Source organism: Thamnophis elegans, chromosome 8, assembly GCF_009769535.1.
Source record: "Thamnophis elegans isolate rThaEle1 chromosome 8, rThaEle1.pri, whole genome shotgun sequence".
Taxonomy (NCBI): Eukaryota; Metazoa; Chordata; class Lepidosauria; order Squamata; family Colubridae; genus Thamnophis; species Thamnophis elegans.
In genome coordinates, this window is record NC_045548.1 from 6,148,343 (window position 1) to 6,166,849 (window position 18,507).

The following is an 18,507-nucleotide window of genomic DNA, read 5'->3' on the forward strand; positions in this document are numbered from 1 at the left end:
AGAAATTAGTAGTCATATGAATATTAGTTTCATATGACTTCTTATGAAATAGCCTTTTAAAAGGCTAAATATCCTAGCTAAGCAAAAGCTAATAATGAGGTTATCTCCCATATGGATATTTATTCAGATTGGTCCCAATAAAGGACCATTTCTCAGAATGGGGCCTTTAATATAAAAATCCGCTGGAGAAACAAAAATGTCTAAACTAAAAAGGTAAAGTTTTACAATCTTGAAAATAACTTTTAAGGACGTTATGTTACCATTTCTGATAACTCTTAGCAGACTTTTCCTAATTATTATTGAATGATGAATTTTTACATTTTGATAAACGATGAGATACTGGAAGAAGAGGAGGTTTTTTTAAAAAAATTGAAATATTAGTGAAGGCATTGAAATACTTTTATACTTGAGGGAGGGAGAGAGGAGTCAAATTTATATATTGTTTCTTATTTTCCTTTTCACTTCCCATACTTCTCTGTCTTTACTTTCTTTTAGTTGGTATTAGTCATTTTGCCTTTGTACTTATAAACATCAATAAAATTATTTTAAAAAATAACTTTAAGGATGTTACAAGTGACATTCCACAGCTGATACCTGCAGATGTCCTGGCCTATAATTTCATTACCCCCAAATCATTTGCCAGGCTAACTGGAAAGAGTAAAAAAATTAACCTGGAGGCGATCTAGTTGGAGAAAATCATTGTGGCTTGCTGGCCAAAAAGTCTAAATTTGTGGATGACTAAGCATGGGGGGGGAAAAGGAACATGTTTTCAAAGGACTTCCTTAGATTTACCTAGACTTACAGGAGACATAGCAAAATCTGATGCTGAATTAAAAGTGATATTTTTAAATTCTACAAATCTGACCCTAATACAAATAACCATTTGCATTGGGAGATGCAATACAGACCCCCTGGCCTAAAGCAAAGGGAAAGAAGACAGCTTCAAAGCTATCCATAATCCTCTTCTGGGTATCCTTTACCCTAACAATGCTTGTCTGGTGGGGTTTCAATTGCTACCCTTGGGTTGTGTTGGTATTACCCCCCTTGGGAGTCTGGAGGTGAATCCTTTTTAAAACTATTCAGCTACCCTATCTCAGAGGCCCTCCAATTCCCTCAACATGACTTACTTGAATAACATTGAATAAACAATCCCCACCCATCACCTACTTCTTTTGTCCACAGCTCCTATTCAGAGAACTACCTTTATTGACTGCAAAGCAGGTTTGCATGAAAAAAAAAACAACTGGAGAGATAGTTAGAACCAGATGCACTAGAATGACTTCCATCCCCGCTGGAGGGAACAAAATCCGCTGGTTCTTCAGCTACAGGGAGAGAGAGATTGGGTGTAATTCCAGAATCATTGCCCTCGCCAGGAGACATGGATCTGCGTGATTCAACTAGCAAGGCCGACCTTTCTCAGTTAGCTTGCGCTCAAATCATTTTCCACTGCACTAAATCCAAACTGCACAATACCCTACCTCGTGTATATATGTGTGTGTACGCATGCACAGTGCAGCCAAGCAATAATGCTCGGGACTCAAATCTCTAGCAAAACTCAGTAATATTCCAGGAGAGCTTAAAGTTTCATAACTTTGATCAGTTATAGTTATAGTTTTATTGATTTGTATGCTGCCCACTCCCGAAGAACTCCGGGCAGCTTACAATAAAACAAGGGAGGGGAATAATACACAACAACATTAAAATATACAACAGTCACAATCTCGGGGGGGCTGAATATTACGAGAGCCCCCCCCCCCGGCCTGCTGGAGCAGCCAGGACTTAACAGCTTTGCGGAAGGCCGGGAGGGTAGTAAGGGTCCGGATCTCCACGGGGAGATCGTTCCAGAGGGCTGGCGCTGCAACAGAGAAGGCCCTCCCCCGGGGAGTCGCCAGCCGACATTGGCTGGCAGATGGAATCCGGAGGAGACCTAACCTGTGTGATCGAAATCGGTCTATGGGAGGTGATCGGCAGGAGGCGGTCTCTCAGGTACCCAGGTCCGATGCCATGGGGGGCTTTATAGGTAACGACCAGCGGCTTGAAGCGGATCCGGAGACTAATGGGTAACCAGTGCAGCTCGCGGAGGATAGGTGTAACGTGGGTGTACCTGGATGCACCCACGATCGCTCGCACGGCTGCATTCTGGACCAGCTGGAGTCTTCGAACACTCTTCAAGGGCAGCCCCATGTAGAGCGCAGAACAGCCTCAAGAAGATTCATAAAGAACAAAGGCAAGGATGCTTCAGTTAAGCTATTGCCGTCTTAAGAATTGCTACCTTCAAAGTGATGTCCTTTTGATACCAACAAGGAGGTGAAACAGGGATGGTTTTTGCAACCATGTTCAGTTACTCTAATAACTCTTGAGGACGGATTGCTGATTTTTAATGGCCTTCATTCCAAAGTGAAACTTTAACACACTTGGATGTTCTCTGTAAAACTACAAATAGTCCTCGACGTACGGTCAAAATTGAGCCCAACTTTTCTGTTGCTAAGTGAGACATTTCTTAAGTGAGTTTTGCCCCATTTTACAACCTTTCTTCACACAGTTGTTAAGTGAATCCCTGCAGTTCTTAAGTTAGTAACGCGGTTGTTAGGGAAATCTGGCTTCCCCATTCACTTTGCTGGTCAGAAGGTCATAAAAGATGGTTCACATGACCCCAGGACACTGCAACCGTCATAAATATGAGTCAATGGCCAACCATTCAAATTTTGATCACATGACAATGAAGATGCTTCAATGGTCGTAAGCCATTTTTTCCACTGATGTTGTAACTTTGAACGGTTGCTAAATGTTGTAAGTCAAGGACTACCTGTACATAGATTGACCCCCTAAAGCTGCCCCAAATACTACACTTGTGTCCATCATCTTCAGTTCAGATAAGCTGATTTCCTGAACAAATTTCAGGAATGAAGTGAATGAATGACAGATACGAAGTGCTTTTCCAAAGGAAATTTCATCTTTCACACATCTAACTTTTTCCTATGTAGCAGCACCTTCTAATACAGTATCTCCATACCCAGGTAACAGCAAGAGGGCAAATTCCAAATATCCTTAACGACATTCAGTAAAAATAAACGATTTAGCTCTTATCACTCCTCTCATGCCTACTCCCAAATAACATTTTCCAATCCAGCAAAACATTTGACAAGTTCTTGCAATTTTGCAAGAAATTCACAAACACTCCATATATTATTGCTGGCAATAGCTAGAGCGGCGAAGGTAAAAGTAGCAGGTATTTTAGGCAAAGAGATTTTTTTTTAATGGGCATTTTAGATTCATGTGCAACAATGGCAATTTTTCAGCTACACCCACTGCACATAAATGCTACCAGCACAGGAACAAAAAAAAAACATTTCCCCCACTTCTTTATTCAAGTTAAACCATATTTAAAAGTAAAAATAGGAGTTTAAACATTACATAAATCTGGTCTCTTATTATGTTTTCATCTACCTTTTATCATATGAAATTGTCAATTACTTTGCTATGTCTTCCACTGTTTCAAATCTAGTTTTCACTGTTTTTATCGTTCCCATCAAGGCTAGAAACCCCACAACTTCCTATGAAATTCTGTAGGCAATTAAAGAGCCATATAATGCTCTCTTTAAAAGATATAAGCAGTTCCTTGCTGGATTGGATTCCTGGACTATCTAGTCTAATAGTTTCTTCTCACAATGGCCAACCGACTATAATATTAATAAATATCAATACATATAATGTTAACGTCAATAAGAATGAAGTTATTTTTAAAAACACATAAGAGACTTTGTCATGTAGCATCGTGACCCGTCAAAACCGCGGTCCACTAAAGCGCGCCCGATTACAGCGCGTACCTGACGTCATCAGCAGAGCGACAAAAAAAATTAAAAATAAATTAAATTAAAATTAAAATAAAATTAAAGCAAGCCGATTCACCTAAAGGTAAGGGTTAGAGTTAAGGTTAGGGTTAGGTTAAGGGTTAGGGTTAGGGTTAGGGTTACGTTAACCATTAGGGTTAGGTTTAGGGTTAGGTTAAGGGTTAGCGTTAGGTTTAGCGTTAGGTTTAGGGTTAGGTTAAGGGTTAGGTTTAGGGTTAGGTTTGGGGGAGTTAGGGTAAGGTTTTCGCTTTAATTTTAAATTTACCGCTCACAGCGCGATGTTTTCGTCGCGCTGTGATGACGTCACATACGCGCTTTCGTCGAGCACGCTTTAGTCTACCGCGGTTTTGTGGTGGAACCATGTAGCATAATCATCTGTTCATTCAGTATTACCAGCCCCCCATAAGATTTTCTTACAAATTCTCACTTTTGCCGTTCTTGAGCGAGGGTTGAGGGGAGAATTTTTTTTTTCCCAATCCTTCTTTATGCTTTCTCCCTTATATACTCATGTTTAGAAAGATCTTTAAGAGAAGATGAATAGAAACTTAAAAGCGATTCCTACCCTTTCTAAGCTTCAAACTGCTCTTCGGAAAAGCACTTCATATCTGTAAAAGAGAAAGAGAAAAAATAATCAAGTTATAATAATCGGGTGCAATGTAAAAAAAATTACATTAACCAACTGCGCAAAAGTAAAATAATTAAGAAAAGCAACTTATTTTTCTTTAGTTTGAATGCTGGAGATCAAGCAATGCAAAAAAGGACAGACTTAAATCATATGCAAAAAAGGGAAGACCCCCAAAATGCCACCCAAAAATAAGACCTCCCCGGATAATAAGCCCAATCGGGCTTTCGAGAGCATGCACTAAAATAAACCCTCCCCTGAAAATAAGCCCTCCCCTAAAATGTGCATACACCTGCCATCCACGCGGAATGGCCTTGTGGAGGCCGCAAACCCTAGCTAACGCATCCCTTCTCTTAGTGGCAGCCGCAAAAACAGCGGCAGGCCCAGCAATGCTAGGGCTGAGCCGAGGTGGCGCAGTGGTTAGAGTGCAGCACTGCAGGCTACTTCAGCTGACTGCAGTTCTGCAGTTCGGCTGTTCAAATCTCACCGGCTCAAGGTTGACTCAGCCTTCCATCCTTCCGAGGTGGGTAAAATGAGGACCCGGATTGTTGTTGTTGGGGGCAATATGCTGACTCTGTAAACCGCTTAGAGAGGGCTGAAAGCCCTATGAAGCGGTATATAAGTCTAATTGCTATTGCTATTGCTAAGAATGTACCAGAAACAGAGACAGAACTTCTGGCCCTCTCTGGATCAGTGGATCCGCTGACCACAGGCCGAGGATAACCTCCTCAAAAATAGCAAGACCTCCCCAAGAATAAGAATAAGGCCAAGCGCTTGTTTTGGGGGTCAAAAGAAAATAAGACCCTGTCTTGTTTTTTGGGGGAAACACGGTACTATACTGCCCTACATCACTTTCTCCACCCATCCTACATCTGGTTGAGGGAGAAAAATTATATTCTACCTGTGCTTCAAAACTCACATGGGTCAAGGTGTCTACAGCACAGAACCCCCCCCCAAAAAAAAACCAAGAATTTCATAAGATTTGTTGTTTTGTTTAAAAAAAAAACATTTGGAAAACACCAACTTCCCATTCAAAGACATATTTAGACTTTTCTGATAAGGGATCGCCAGTATTCCAAAATTATTCTTGGAGGGAAGCAGGCTGAGTTGCGGTGTGCATTGAAGCTACTACCGTAGTAACTAGGGCAATGATCTCACAAATCCTTGAGAGACAGCTTCACCAAAGACTTCTGTCGTAACTATCTCCTGGAGTTTGGAGTGGGTAACCTTCCCTAGCAGGCCCATACAAAGCCCTTCAGAAATCTTCTGCAAGATCAAGAGTGGAATTTTTCCTCTCCAGGCGTCTGCTGGGGGTGGATTTTTTTTGGGGGGGGGGATAAAAGGTTAAGACAGAATCAGTATATTGCCCCACCCACCTAGGATTCTGGTCCCACTTTGAGGCAACAGAGCCTGGTGCAAAAATGGTATTCTCTAGGCAGTCTTCTAATATTAGGTTCATGATGCCAAGTTTCTATAAGATTTTTCTTTTATAAAGGCATTGTTTAAAGTGTGTCATATACCATTGCAAATTTTTAAGCAAGGAAGTATCCCTGTTTCTTTTTTAGTATAGTACTTTCTCTTGACATTGCTGTCTAAATGAAACATTTCAGGAACCAAAGAGAGGTCACACACTCACTAAGTAGAAGAAACTCTCTTGTACATTTATTTACAATAATTTAGAATTTTCCAATGCTCCATTCCTGGAACAATGCTCCAATGAATTTTCCAATGCACGGAAAGTTTTCAAGAAGAGATTTAGACAACCGAAATGCTGTAAGGTTTCCTACCCCAGAAGTGGGGGGTTGGATGAGAAGATCTCCAAGGTCCCTTTCAACTGTTATTATTCTGATTCCTAAAATGACCTTCCAACGTAAAATATTGCCATGTTGGGTGGTTTTGCTAGCTCTTCCAGTAGATGTATCGTTTACACAATTCAATTAATTAAAATGTTAGACAATTGCAGTTCATTGACAAAAAGGAGCAAGGGAGCGAAACCAATGACAGATGCAGTTGGGTTAATTTTAGCATCTGTTTAGCTGCTTAGCAACACTTATCCTATGACCTTCTATGCACCACCTACTTTCACAAAGGATAATAAGTACAACCTGAGAGATAGATCTAGCAATGATACCTGGTTTTCACTAACTGTGACCAGTATAAACATCACTTTGCACTACAAGGGAGGAAAACGCAATCTAGGCAAACAATATATTACTTCAATAATGGAAAGGGGATACTGGAATGTTAGCTTATCAAGTAAGTGATGAAAACCCATAAAAACTCCTGGGGAAAAAAAATAAGAGGGAATTTTCCAGCACACCTTCGGCCTCAGGCCAAAACAAGTTTTATCAAAGCCACAAGCTATGCAAGGAGAACTTTTGGGGTTTTGCATCTGAAAGTTTTACTTCAAAGAATTCTCTACCCTCAAAAGACAAAAAAATAAGCGATGTAACAATGCAGGGATGAAAGCACCTCCTGCTTGATTAGAATCAACTTTTTGCATTCAACTTTTTTCAAGCCACTTAATTTTTAAGAGAGCAAAATCAAAAGCGCTCTTATCCTGAAATGTTTCTTTAAAATAGAAACCGTAAGAGTTAAAAGTGAAATAGAAATTAAAATGCAAGTTGCATAGAAATTGCAAGTAACTGAAATGGCATGCATTATTTTCCTAAGCAAAAAATGATATGCAAAACTGTTATTTTACCTGCTTAAATATACTGTTGGAAATGACACACACGCTCACACACGCACACCAAATATCAGTTTCGGGGGGGGGGGGGGGCAACTGCGCTAAAACAAATAAACCCATTAGGTGCATCTTGAAGCAAAAGATGAAAAGAAATGTTGTGGTAACTTGATTGATTGGATGATGGAGCCATGCTGTTTCTGCCTTTCTAACACACAAAAGGATCTTTAGTCTGAGGGATGTACATAACACCAGTTAATGCTAATGGGCATTATATACACACACCAAGAGAAGACTATACCCCTAAGCCTTCAAACAGGGAAATAAAACAAATATGGCTTGTTGTGTGCTCATGAGTCACACAGTACCTCCCTCTTTCTCTTGAATATGCACACATACCTTGATCTTTGGGAAGTGGGACCAGTGTTTTAACCTTTTCCAAACCTTCTAGGATGTCTACAAAAAAAAAAAATCCTAATAGCCATCTTGCTGACAAAGCCTTTAAAATTGGCTCTCAGAAGAATTTAATGAGTTACCAAAAAATGCCATCAAGGAATCCAGACTGCTGGGTTTTGGTTTTTTTTTTCAGATCAAAAGGGAAATTCATTCTGGTCCTCTTTACCATATTCACCCTGATGCAATTCACATTCACCAACTACATTCAGCTGCAATCCAGCTTGTTCATCTTAAGCAGTCATAGAGGAGGACAAGTGAACCAAAATTTGCCCCACGACAGATCTATTGAATTCGAATTTATTGCACTTATATGCAATAAATTCTTTTTGCACTAAGTAGATCTTAGAGTAGCAGATTTACTGAAGATACACTTTTAATCTGTTCTTTCCCTCCTCCACCCATAATAGTTTTTCCTCCCATATATATGTATTTAATGGCAGAGATGTAAGCAAAGATTTGGGGACTGGCCAGTGGGTTTTTTTAAAACTTATGTCCTCCACCCCACTCCACCCCCTCCAGAAGTATGTCCTCCAGTGCTGGTTCTGTGTGTTGTGAAGTTGCGGTACCATAAGGGGCTGCTCATCAGGATCCGGCCTCTAGTTCTATCTTCTCAACTGAGTCACAAGGAGCCACAGAGGGCAAAATCTGCTGAGCCAGGAGGAAAGCCTGCCCTCCCCTTTTATAACCTATCAAGGATGCATTGCAGAGCACTCCAGAGAGGGAGAGAGATAGTGTAACGCGCGGAGGTAAAAGGGGGTGGGAAAGAGAGCAAGCGCAGAAGCGAGGGGAAGGGAGGGCGGGGGGGGGGGGAGAGCCAGAACAAACTTATCAACGGACATGACAAAGTTCAATCCACCTCCACCATCAACAGGCTGCCGCTGCAGCAGCCACCCGCCGGGCTCCTCCCTCTACGAAGTTTTCAGCATCTCCAACTCGCCTCCCTTTGCCCAGCAACGAGATGCCCTGTTGCACAACTGCTGGAAACAGGACGAGGAACTGATGAGAAGCCTCAGCAGCGGGAGCAGCAACGACGAGCAGCAACGTTTCCCGTGGTGGCGGCTGCTCCTTCTTCCTCTCTCTCTCTCTCTCTTTCTCTCTCTCTCTCCCAGGCCAACCCCTCGTTAACGAAGGGCAGGGGAGCCTCAAAAGTCAGCCAGGTTTTAAGAACCAGCAACCCCCGAAGCAGCCAGCATTTTTTATTTTTATTTTTGCAAGCTTCACTTTATTTGCTTTTGACAAACTAGAAGGGAGCGACGGGCTGGGGATGGTTGAAGGGTAGGGGGGGTGGCTGTAGAGAGAAGGAAGGATCAGGCCGACCTTTGCTTAAGCACTCAAAGAAAAGGAGGAACTGTATCCTCCTGTCTGTCAAGTCAAGAAGTGTGTAAGGGGGGGGGGGGTATTCCGATCTGCAAGGGGCGTGGGAGACCAAAGCCCCCCCCCCCGCTTCTTAGCAACGTTTTAAAGTCGCAGCTTCCTAAGAGACTAGTCCCGACTAGTCTTTGCATCAACACGTACAGAACTTGGGGAGGGGTGGGGGGAAGAGAGGAAGGAAGAGGGGAGGGTTTTTGCAAATTCGTTTTTAGATGTAGCCATGGGAGAGGTGGGGTCTTGGGGGGGGGGGGCTTCGGCGATGGGGTTTGAAAAAGCGGCGAGAAAGGAAACCCAAGTCTGGACCACTCTTTAAAACTTCGCTTGGTTTAAGTTAAGGAAAAACAGAGTAAGAGAAGGCGCGACCCGTTTTCCTGGTTTGGGATCCATTCGGGCGCTTTTCCTGTACTCGTGACAAGGCGAGTGTGTGTGTGTGTGCGCGCTTCCTTCTATGATCCATACCCAGAGAGGGAGAGATGTCTGCCCAGTTGACATACGTGTTGTGTGTGTGGGGAGGGAGAGAGAAAGGAGGCGATCTCTTTCCTTTCTCCCTCTTCCTCCCCCCAAAAAAACTTTCTGGGGAATCCAGGGCTCTGGATGGTGCCTGGCACCTTCCCCTGAAAGGCCAAGGGAAAAAAAAAGCCAGGGAAGCTGGCAGGATCCGTAAAAAGCCTCCTACCTCCCACTTCCCCCCCCCCCGCCCAGGGTGGAGGGGAGGGCAGCGAAGGGGAACGAGAAGTACCAAACTGCGAATTAAAAAGACACACGCATAACGCAGATGCTTCCCAGCGTGCACCCCTAAAAAAACAAGTTTAGGAAAAGTTAGGGCAACAGATGCCTGGGGGGGGGGGGGAGACAGCAGAAGCCCCAAACACAGTTTCTCTCTCTTTCCCCCCCCCTCTCCCCCCCCCAGCCCCCTCTTTCAATCCACACCCAATCCACACGCTTCTCTACCTTGAGAAAGACGACTTTCCCCCTCTAAAAAGAGGGGAGCCCAATGTCTCCATCATCTTTGTCAACAGATCATTAAAAAAAAAGAACTTCACCACTGCTGGGGGAAGCGAACCAACCGGAGGCAGAGAGGAGAGGGATGTTTTGCTTGAGCCAATTGGGTTAAAAGATGCTGCTTCTCTCGCAAGGGCCCTTTCCAACTTGGCTGGTTAAAAATAAACTTTGCTGTAGGAGGGGAGGCAAGAGAGATGATCTGGATGAATTCCTGAGCTCAGACGGTTTAATATGGATGAGCATCAGGTCCTGCAGGCAACAGTCTGCAACGGGTGTTGCTGGTTGGTACAGTTTGCAACACGGAAGAAGGGGGGGGGGAGAGAGAGAGAGAGAGAGGAGAGAGGGGGGGGAGGCCAGGAGGAGGGGGGGGGAATGGGGGGGTGGAAAGGCAGAAAAAGGAGGCTGCACGGGCTTTTGCAGCATCCCCGACGCGGCTGCCAAGACAACTTTTTCCAAACTTTTTTTTTTCTTTTTCCGCCTCCCTTTCCGTAAAAAAAAGGCGACGATGCAAACATTAAAACGAGAAAGGAAGAGAAAAAATAAAGTCATGCCACTCTCCAAACGGTCAAAGCTAGGCGACTTCTCCTCCTCCTCCTCCTCCTCCTCCTCAACCCCCCCCCTTCCGTCTCATCCACCCGCAAATACAGTCCCCGCCGCGCTCGCTTTTTCTAAACCATCGGGCTTCACCGATGAAACTTTGTTTTTTTCTTCCTCCCTTCTTTTTTTCTCCCTCCCCCCTTTCTTTCTTTCTTTCTTTCTTCCTTTCCTCCCTCCCTCCCTCCCTCTCTCCTTCCTTCCTCCCTCCCTCCCTCCCTCTCTTTCTTTCTTCCTTCTTTTTCCTTCCTCCCTCCCTCCCTCCCTCCCTCCCTTTCTTTATTCCTTCCTTTTCCTTCCTCCCTCCCTCTCTCTCTCTCCTTCCTTCCTCCCTCCCTCTCTTTCTTTCTTCCTTTCCTCCCTCCCTCTCTCTCTCTCCTTCCTTCCTCCCTCCCTCCCTCTCTTTCTTTCTTCCTTTCCTCCCTCCCTCTCTCTCTCTCCTTCCTTCCTTCCTCCCTCCCTCTCTTTCTTTCTTCCTTCTTTTTCCTTCCTCCCTCCCTCTCTCTCTCTCCTTCCTTCCTCCCACCCTCCCTTTCTTTCTTTCTTTCTTTCTTCCTTCCTTTTCCTTCCTCCCTCCCTCTCTCTCTCTCCTTCCTTCCTCCCACCCTCCCTTTCTTTCTTTCTTTCTTCCTTCCTTTTCCTTCCTCCCTCCCTCTCTCTCTCTCCTTCCTTCCTTCCTTCCTCCCTCCCTCTCTTTCTTTCTTCCTTTCCTCCCTCCCTCTCTCTCTCTCCTTCCTTCCTCCCTCCCTCCCTCCCTTTCTTTCTTCCTTCCTTTTCCTTCCTCCCTCCCTCTCTCTCTCTCTCCTTCCTTCCTCCCTCCCTCTCTTTCTTTCTTTCCTCCCTCCCTCTCTCTCTCCTTCCTTCCTCCCTCCCTCCCTCCCTCTCTTTCTTTCTTCCTTTCCTCCCTCCCTCTCTCTCTCCTTCCTTCCTTCCTCCCTCCCTCCCTTTCTTTCTTCCTTCCTTTCCTTCCTCCCTCTCTCTCTCTCTCTCTCCTCCCTCCCTCCCTTTCTTTCTTTCTTTCTTTCTTTTCTTCCCAAGGCGCAGGTAGCAATTTGACCTTGCGCTCTGGCGTAGAAACTTACGTTTGACTTGCTCCAGGCTGGGCTGCGTTGGGTCGAGCCATGATGGGGGGGGGGAAAAAAAAAAGCTGGACTGCTGCGATGGTTGCGATCATCGAGCGAGAGTGGTGGGTTCGGTTTTCCCCAAAAAGAAGGGAGGGAGGGGAGAAAATAGGTGGAAGGGGGGAAAAAGAAGAGGGGGGAAGGCAGCCAAGAGAAAGAGAAACGGAGTTTGTTCAGAAGGGGGAGAGGGAGAGAGAGGAATCAAATTCAAAATGGCGTTTCTATGGATGTGCAAAGTTCATCAACTCTCCGATAAGTTTCCCTTCCTCCTCTTCCCTCGCTGGGAGAAGATGGGCAAAGTTAGGGACCGCTCGGCTCCTACCGCGGCGCTCCGACTGCGCCCCCGTCCTCGCCCCCCTGCCCACTTCTCCGCCGCTCTCCCCCTCCTCTCACCCTAAGTAGACACATCACGTGTTGCTCCTGCTAGTAGTCTCCAGGGGACGTGTTACTCAGCCAGGCGGCTGCTCGCTTGTTGGTTGCGAGCGGTAGCATCCCTATCTCTCGCTCGCTCCTTCTCTTTGGCTGGGAGGGGCTCCTCCTCCTCCTCCTCCTCCTCCAAGAAGAGAAGTGAGTACAACTTTTTCTCCTTCCTCCTCCTTCCTCCCCTCTCTCTCTCTCTTTATTCCCCTCCACCAGCTGTCTTGAGCCAGGAAACTTAGCAACTTGGGCGACACTTGCCCCAAAAGCATCAAGGAGGGCAACTTTCAAGCCTCTTCGCTCTGCAACCCCAACTTTGCAGCGTTGCGCGTATTAATAAATAACTTTGTTTCCCCCCCCCCTTTTCCCTTCCTTAGCGAACGATGGTGGGGATACGAAGGAGGAAGTGTGCAGAGTAGAAAAAGGCTCTTGGCGGTAACGTACCATCTGGCGGCGGTGGCGACTTGCTGCCTCCCCTCCATTACACAGACTTCCAGTTGTTAAGGAGGAAGCGCTGGGCCGAGAGAGAGAGAGAGAGGCAGTTGGGTGTTAGCGACTGATAAAAAAAAAAAGGGATGCAGATCGTGCAGTATCAGCTTTGAAGGGATCTCGAGCTGCCCCACTCCCCTGTCTTCTCTTAGCGGCTTAATCCATTGTCAGCCAGGTGCCACGCATTCATCTCTCTCTCTCTCTCTCTCTCTCTCTCTCTCTCTCTCTCTCCCCCTCCCTCCCTCCCTCTCTCTCTCTCCCTCTCTCTCTCTCTCTCTCCCCCCTCCCTCCCTCCCTCTCTCTCTCTCCCCTCTCTCCCTCCCCTCTCTCCCTCCCTCTCTCTCTCCCTCTCTTTCCCCTCCATCCAATTAACCAGAAAGGCGAAGAAGTCCCGTGTATGTGTATGCCCGTGGCTCTTAACTCCAGCCGAGGGGGTTGGATGGAGCAACAAGTCGGTGCAATTAGCAATAGGCTTGCAAGCTCTCGGATATATAAGCTAGGTTCAGGGAGGCTTCCTCATCCCTTGCGCCACCCAGACAAATGGACAGGAGGAGGAAGAGGAGGACTCCTTCCTCCATGTTCAGATGTTATTCACCCAGGATTCTTGTTTTTTTTTTAGCAGCCAGAACATGCTATAAGATGTTTTAATTATTATTTGTAAACTTTTACTTTGTACCGGGCTTATGCTGCTTGCTTCTTCGTTTGTTTATTTTTTATTTTTAAAAAAAATAAAAGCCTGTTATGGGAATGTAACCAAGTGGGTATCTCAGTAAGTCTCATGTTTGAACTGGATGTTGTCTGGTTAATTCACTTTTTCGAAAGTATAATTTGGTTGGTTGTGGGGCACAGTGTATATACAGTGAGAAGTCTTTTCATTAGGGTTTAATTGAGCATGATGTGCCCATGGGAGCATTTTGTCATATTTGACCATGATTGAAAATCTTGGATGTGCATTAGATGGGATCATCTGTAATTTAATGTATTTCTTAGCTGCCTTGTAAACCTATGCGCCTGCATAGCTCCGTCTTGAACATCTTGAACATAATTACCTCTTAAGTTCATCAGGCCTTATGTCCAAATGCGTTGTATTACTTCCTGCTGTCTGATCTTTTTGGATGCTCACAAGTAAGTTCCATAGAGAGCTGCAGAACTTGCTCCCGAGTAAGCGTTTTTAGAATGTAGCCTGCAGCACATGCTGTTTATTCCTTTAATGCAATGTAAGTTGGGTTTAAAAGTATTTAATTTTAGTTCAGCTCAGGTACCCGAGTTAATGCTGTAATAGTTTTCTTATTGATTTGAATCCAAATCTGTCAAACATGGAGGCCACGAGAAAGGAAATGGGGGTGCAGGAATTGCAGGATTTGGGGGAAACTCCAGAGCATGATAGGAAGCAGGATAAAAGGTCCATGAGGAAGGGGTATGTGAATAATATAAAATAGCAACTTCTTTCCTCCTACACAGTTGAATTTTGGTCTATACTAAGGATGAAAAAAAGTTCTATTTGTGGGACCAGTGATTTGCATCCATTGTCCCAGACCAGTGGGATACAGGTAGTCCTCAACTTACAACAGTTCATTTAATGACCAAAGTTAACAATGGCACTGAAAAAAGTGACTTATGACCATTTTTCATGCTTGCGGCCGTTGCAGCATCCTCATGGTCGTGTGATCAAAATCTGGATGCTTGGCATCTAATTCATATTTATTATTGTCCTGGAGTCATGTGATCTTTTGCAACTTTCTGAAGAGCAACGTCAATGGGAAAAGCCGGATTCACTTAACAACCGTGTCCCTAACTTAACAAATGCAAATGATTCACTTAACAACTGTGGCAGGAACTTACTTAACAAAGGTTTCACTTAGCAACCTAAATTTTGGGCTCAATTGTGGTTGTAACTTGAGGATTACCTGTATTAGGCCTTCAAGAACTCAAAAGATTGCGGAAATACACCAATGAGAGGAAGAGTGGGAAACAGAAGAGAGAAGAAAGATGGGAAGAGAGGGATAGGAGACAGGGTAAGGGGGGAAGATGAGGAGGATAAGGAGGAGTGGAATGAAGAGAGAGGAGAAGGAGAAAGGAAGGGGAAGTAGAGTAGAAAAGGATGATGGAGGGAAGAAAGGAGGTAGGAGAGAGGTAGAAGAAAGAGGTGTATGGAGAGCAGAAGAGCTAATAATGGGTTTTTATTTTTCTGGGTGTTGATGACAAGAGGAACTGATGTAATTACTACTTAATACAATAGGATACTGGCTATGTAATAGTATACATGTGATTGTATGTTATGAAAATGGAAAATAAAAAAGTATATTATAATAATTAAAAAAAGAACTCAAAAGATTGCTAAGTGGATGACCAGAATTGGTGAATAAAACAGGATTTCCAATGAATATGTCCCGTGGATTCTACAACAGATAGCATATATAGTAAACATTGGCTACAGTAGGGAAGCACATTTGATTTGCAAAACAACTTTAAAATAAAACATTTGCCAGAGGTGCCATATTCAACAGGAATCAAAGAATCTTTTGGGGTTACACTAATAAAACCAGTTTACAGAACTGTATGAGAGTGTTTTTTGATGCCATGTTTCCAGGCAAGTGTCTTTGGCTCTCTACTGTAATTGCAGTACACTGGTTTTTCAATCACATGAACACATTCAGACACCCAATTCAATGTGCTATTCCTGCACACAATTCCTACTCCAATTCATATAACTGACATGGGCTCTTACATTCATCCAGTTAGAGTATGTTCACGTGGTACCATAAAACATTCAGAGTTTAGCAATAGCAATAGCAGTTAGACTTATATACCGCTTCATGGGGCTTTCGGCCCTCTCTAAGCTGTTTACAGAGTCAGCATATTGCCCCCAACAACAATCCGGGTCCTCATTTTACCCACCTCGGAAGGATGGAAGGCTGAGTCAACCCTGAGCCGGTGAGATTTGAACTGCAGAACTGCAGTCAGCTGAAGTAGCCTGCAGTGCTGCATTTAACCACTACGCCACCTCGGCTCTATGTAGGAGTTTGTAGGATACGCTGAAGCATGAACTAACCACACTGCTTGGATTCACACACTCTGTTAAAAGATGGTTCATTGTGTCCTGTGAATACAGCTGTTCGCTGCGTAGTCAGGCTTCCTCGTCATTCCTTTATTTCTGGTGATCACGGAACCTCTGGAAAGGAAATGTTATGGCCCACCAGTGGCCAGCTGAGCTGGCAGCAGATTTGGACAGTGGGAAGGTTGGGGAGGAAGATGGGCCAGTCCTGGAGTCTGGGGAAGGCTCTGATGAGGGCTCTGTGTCGGAGGCAGAGAGGGGGCCAGAGCCGTACGCCAGTTATCAGCTGCCTTCAGAGGCAGACATCAATGAGGCAGATGAACAGCTGGAGCCTGTTCCCAGTGTGCGCATGCACAGAGTTGCCAGACAAAGGGAACAGCCAAGGAACAAAGGGCGACTTGGGAGTAAGGCCACAGTTGGACGATGAATGGCTCTCCCAGAGGAAATAAAAGAGGAGCGAAAGGGGAGTGGAGTTTGCAGGAGACAATTAGTTTGCTTAATTGGTTCGTGACTTTCCGAGACTCCTTGCCACGTTTTGCAGATATCGGCCTGTCAACTCTCCAAGCCAGATAAGGTCTGTGACTGTAAAATCCTCCCTTGAAAGACTTTGCTGGATGTGAATGAGCAGAATTCACAGTAAATTAATCAAAGGGTTTTTTTGTTGGGACAAGGAGTTTGCTTCATGCTCTTGGGGAGCCTAGGTCAGAACAGGCGAGAACTTGCAAACCAAAGATTATCTAGACCCTTCCAAATAATAACTGGAGGAAAAATTTTCCTCTCAAATGTCCACTCATTCCAGTGTATTTGTTCTCTCCCCCACCCCTCCCCAGCCAGGCATAAATCAGAATTTTGGAACCACTGCATACATTGTGTTCTCTGAGATGCTCCTGGTTTGTGAGTGGGTGTTAAACTCTGACAAGTCTTTGGGTTCCCCTGCAGATACTATTATTTTGTCCATCACTTGAGTGGTTTCAGAAAGGATCAGCATTCAAAAACACAAGGTTGCTATTTCTGTGATGTTCCTGAATATTTGCATTCAGAAGAAAAGGGAGAGAACCAGAGGTGGGTTCCTACCAGTTCGCACCAGTTCGGTAGAACCGGTTCGTCAAATCTACCGAACCGGTTAGAAGAGGCTCCACCAGAAAGCAGGCCACACCTACAGAAGAGGTTCCAAATTTTTTTGAAACTCACCACTGACACACACACACACACACACACACACACAGACTCACACAGAGAGAGAAAGAGAAAGAGAAAGGAAGAAAGAAAGAAAGAAAAAAGAAAAAAAAGTGAGAGAGCGATGAAAGAAAAAAAAGGAAAAAGGGACAGAGACAAAAGGAAGGAGAAAGAGAAAGAGAGAGAGAGAGAGAGAGAGAAAACACATGGCCGGCAAGCCACTCCCACCAAGTCACATGGCCGGCAAGCCACTCCCACAAAGGAAGCCACACCCACAGAGTACGTTCGAAAAAATTTTGAAACCCACCACTGGAGAGAACCCATAATTTACCCATGGGAGAGAAGGCCTTAAGTTCAGACTCATACAATAATTTATCTTGGTTTTAAGATTATCAGCGATCAACAAATTGTCTCACTCTAAAGCCCTGTCATTTGTCCATGTGCCTCCTGATGCTTCTCTGATTGAATCAGGAAGTAGAGATGGCAACTGATGAGCCACATAAGAAAGGCTAATTCACTCCCCACACCGATAGCTCAGAGCGATCCATTTAGGTGGCATTCCCAAGAGTGAAAACGGATTCCCACAAAAATTGAATGCATTTCCATAAAATGTACTTGCGTTGATCCCAATGACTTCAATTTAGAAATAATTACTATGAATTAAACAAAGTACGACACCCCATAGAAGACTATGACCTGCTAGTTACATGCTTCACTCTTAATAGTTAACTTAAGGACCCTGCCTCTCTCTTGTTAGGGTTCTAGATCTCCCAACTAGATTTGAAGAACCTTCCAGGCAGAGGAAGCCTTCAGATAGAGGCCTGTCCACTGACTGGTCTTGAAACAGGACTGTCCTCAGTAGAACAGCTACCAAATTCTATTCAGCCTTCTTAAAAACAACAACCTCATGATGGAATGATGGAAATTTGGCATGTTTAGTTTTCTTTAGCCCCTTAAGCTTTTTCTGGAGATGCTGGGGTTGAAGGTTCAGGTTCCAAGCTATACCAGGAAGAGCGGGGAAAAACAAAATTGTTTCATCTGTCAGCTGTGACCAGGGGGGCATTTGCCCAGGTTCGCCTGGTACGCCAGTTGCGGCCCTACCTGAATCGGGAGGCCCTCACAACAGTCACTCGAGCCCTTGTGATCTCTAGGCTGGAATACTGCAATGTGCTCTACATGGGGCTGCCCTTGAAGAGCATCCGGCGACTTCAGCTAGTCCAGAATGCGGCCGCGCGAGTGATCGTGGGCGCACCACGGTTCGCCCACATAACACCGATCCTCCGTGAGCTGCGCTGGCTACCTGTTGATCTCCGGGTGCGCTTCAAGGTGCTACTTACCATTCATAAAGCCCTCCATGGTAGTGGATCTGACTATTTGAGAGACCGCCTTCTGCCGATTACCTCCCTCCGTCCCATCAGATCGCATAGATTGGGCCTCCTCCGAATTCCATCCGCCAGTCAGTGCCGACTGGCGACTACGCGGAGGAGAGCCTTCTCAGTAGCAGCTCCGACGCTTTGGAACGATCTCCCCGTGGAGATTCGTACCCTCACCACCGTCCAGACCTTCCGCACAGCCCTTAAGATCTGGCTATCCCGTCAGGCCTGGGGATAAGACCCTAATCTCGCCCCACCCGAATGCTGAATGAATGTTGTGTTTTATTGTTTTAT

At 44.9% G+C, this 18,507-nt stretch overlaps 1 protein-coding gene across 5 annotated transcripts in view; it reads right to left on the bottom strand.

Moving 5' to 3' along the window:
• Window positions 1-12,824, bottom strand: part of RREB1 (ras responsive element binding protein 1) — a 193,389-nt gene extending 180,565 nt beyond the window's left edge. For 2 of the 5 annotated variants that reach the window (XM_032222645.1, XM_032222642.1), the window contains exons 1-2: window positions 11,665-12,085; window positions 4,414-4,456 (exon numbers count right to left, since the gene is read on the bottom strand). The gene's annotated coding sequence lies outside the window, so the exon portion shown is untranslated. The other 3 variants (XM_032222644.1, XM_032222646.1, XM_032222643.1) reach the window with 3 other exon arrangements.
• Window positions 12,825-18,507: the final 5,683 nt, after the last annotated feature.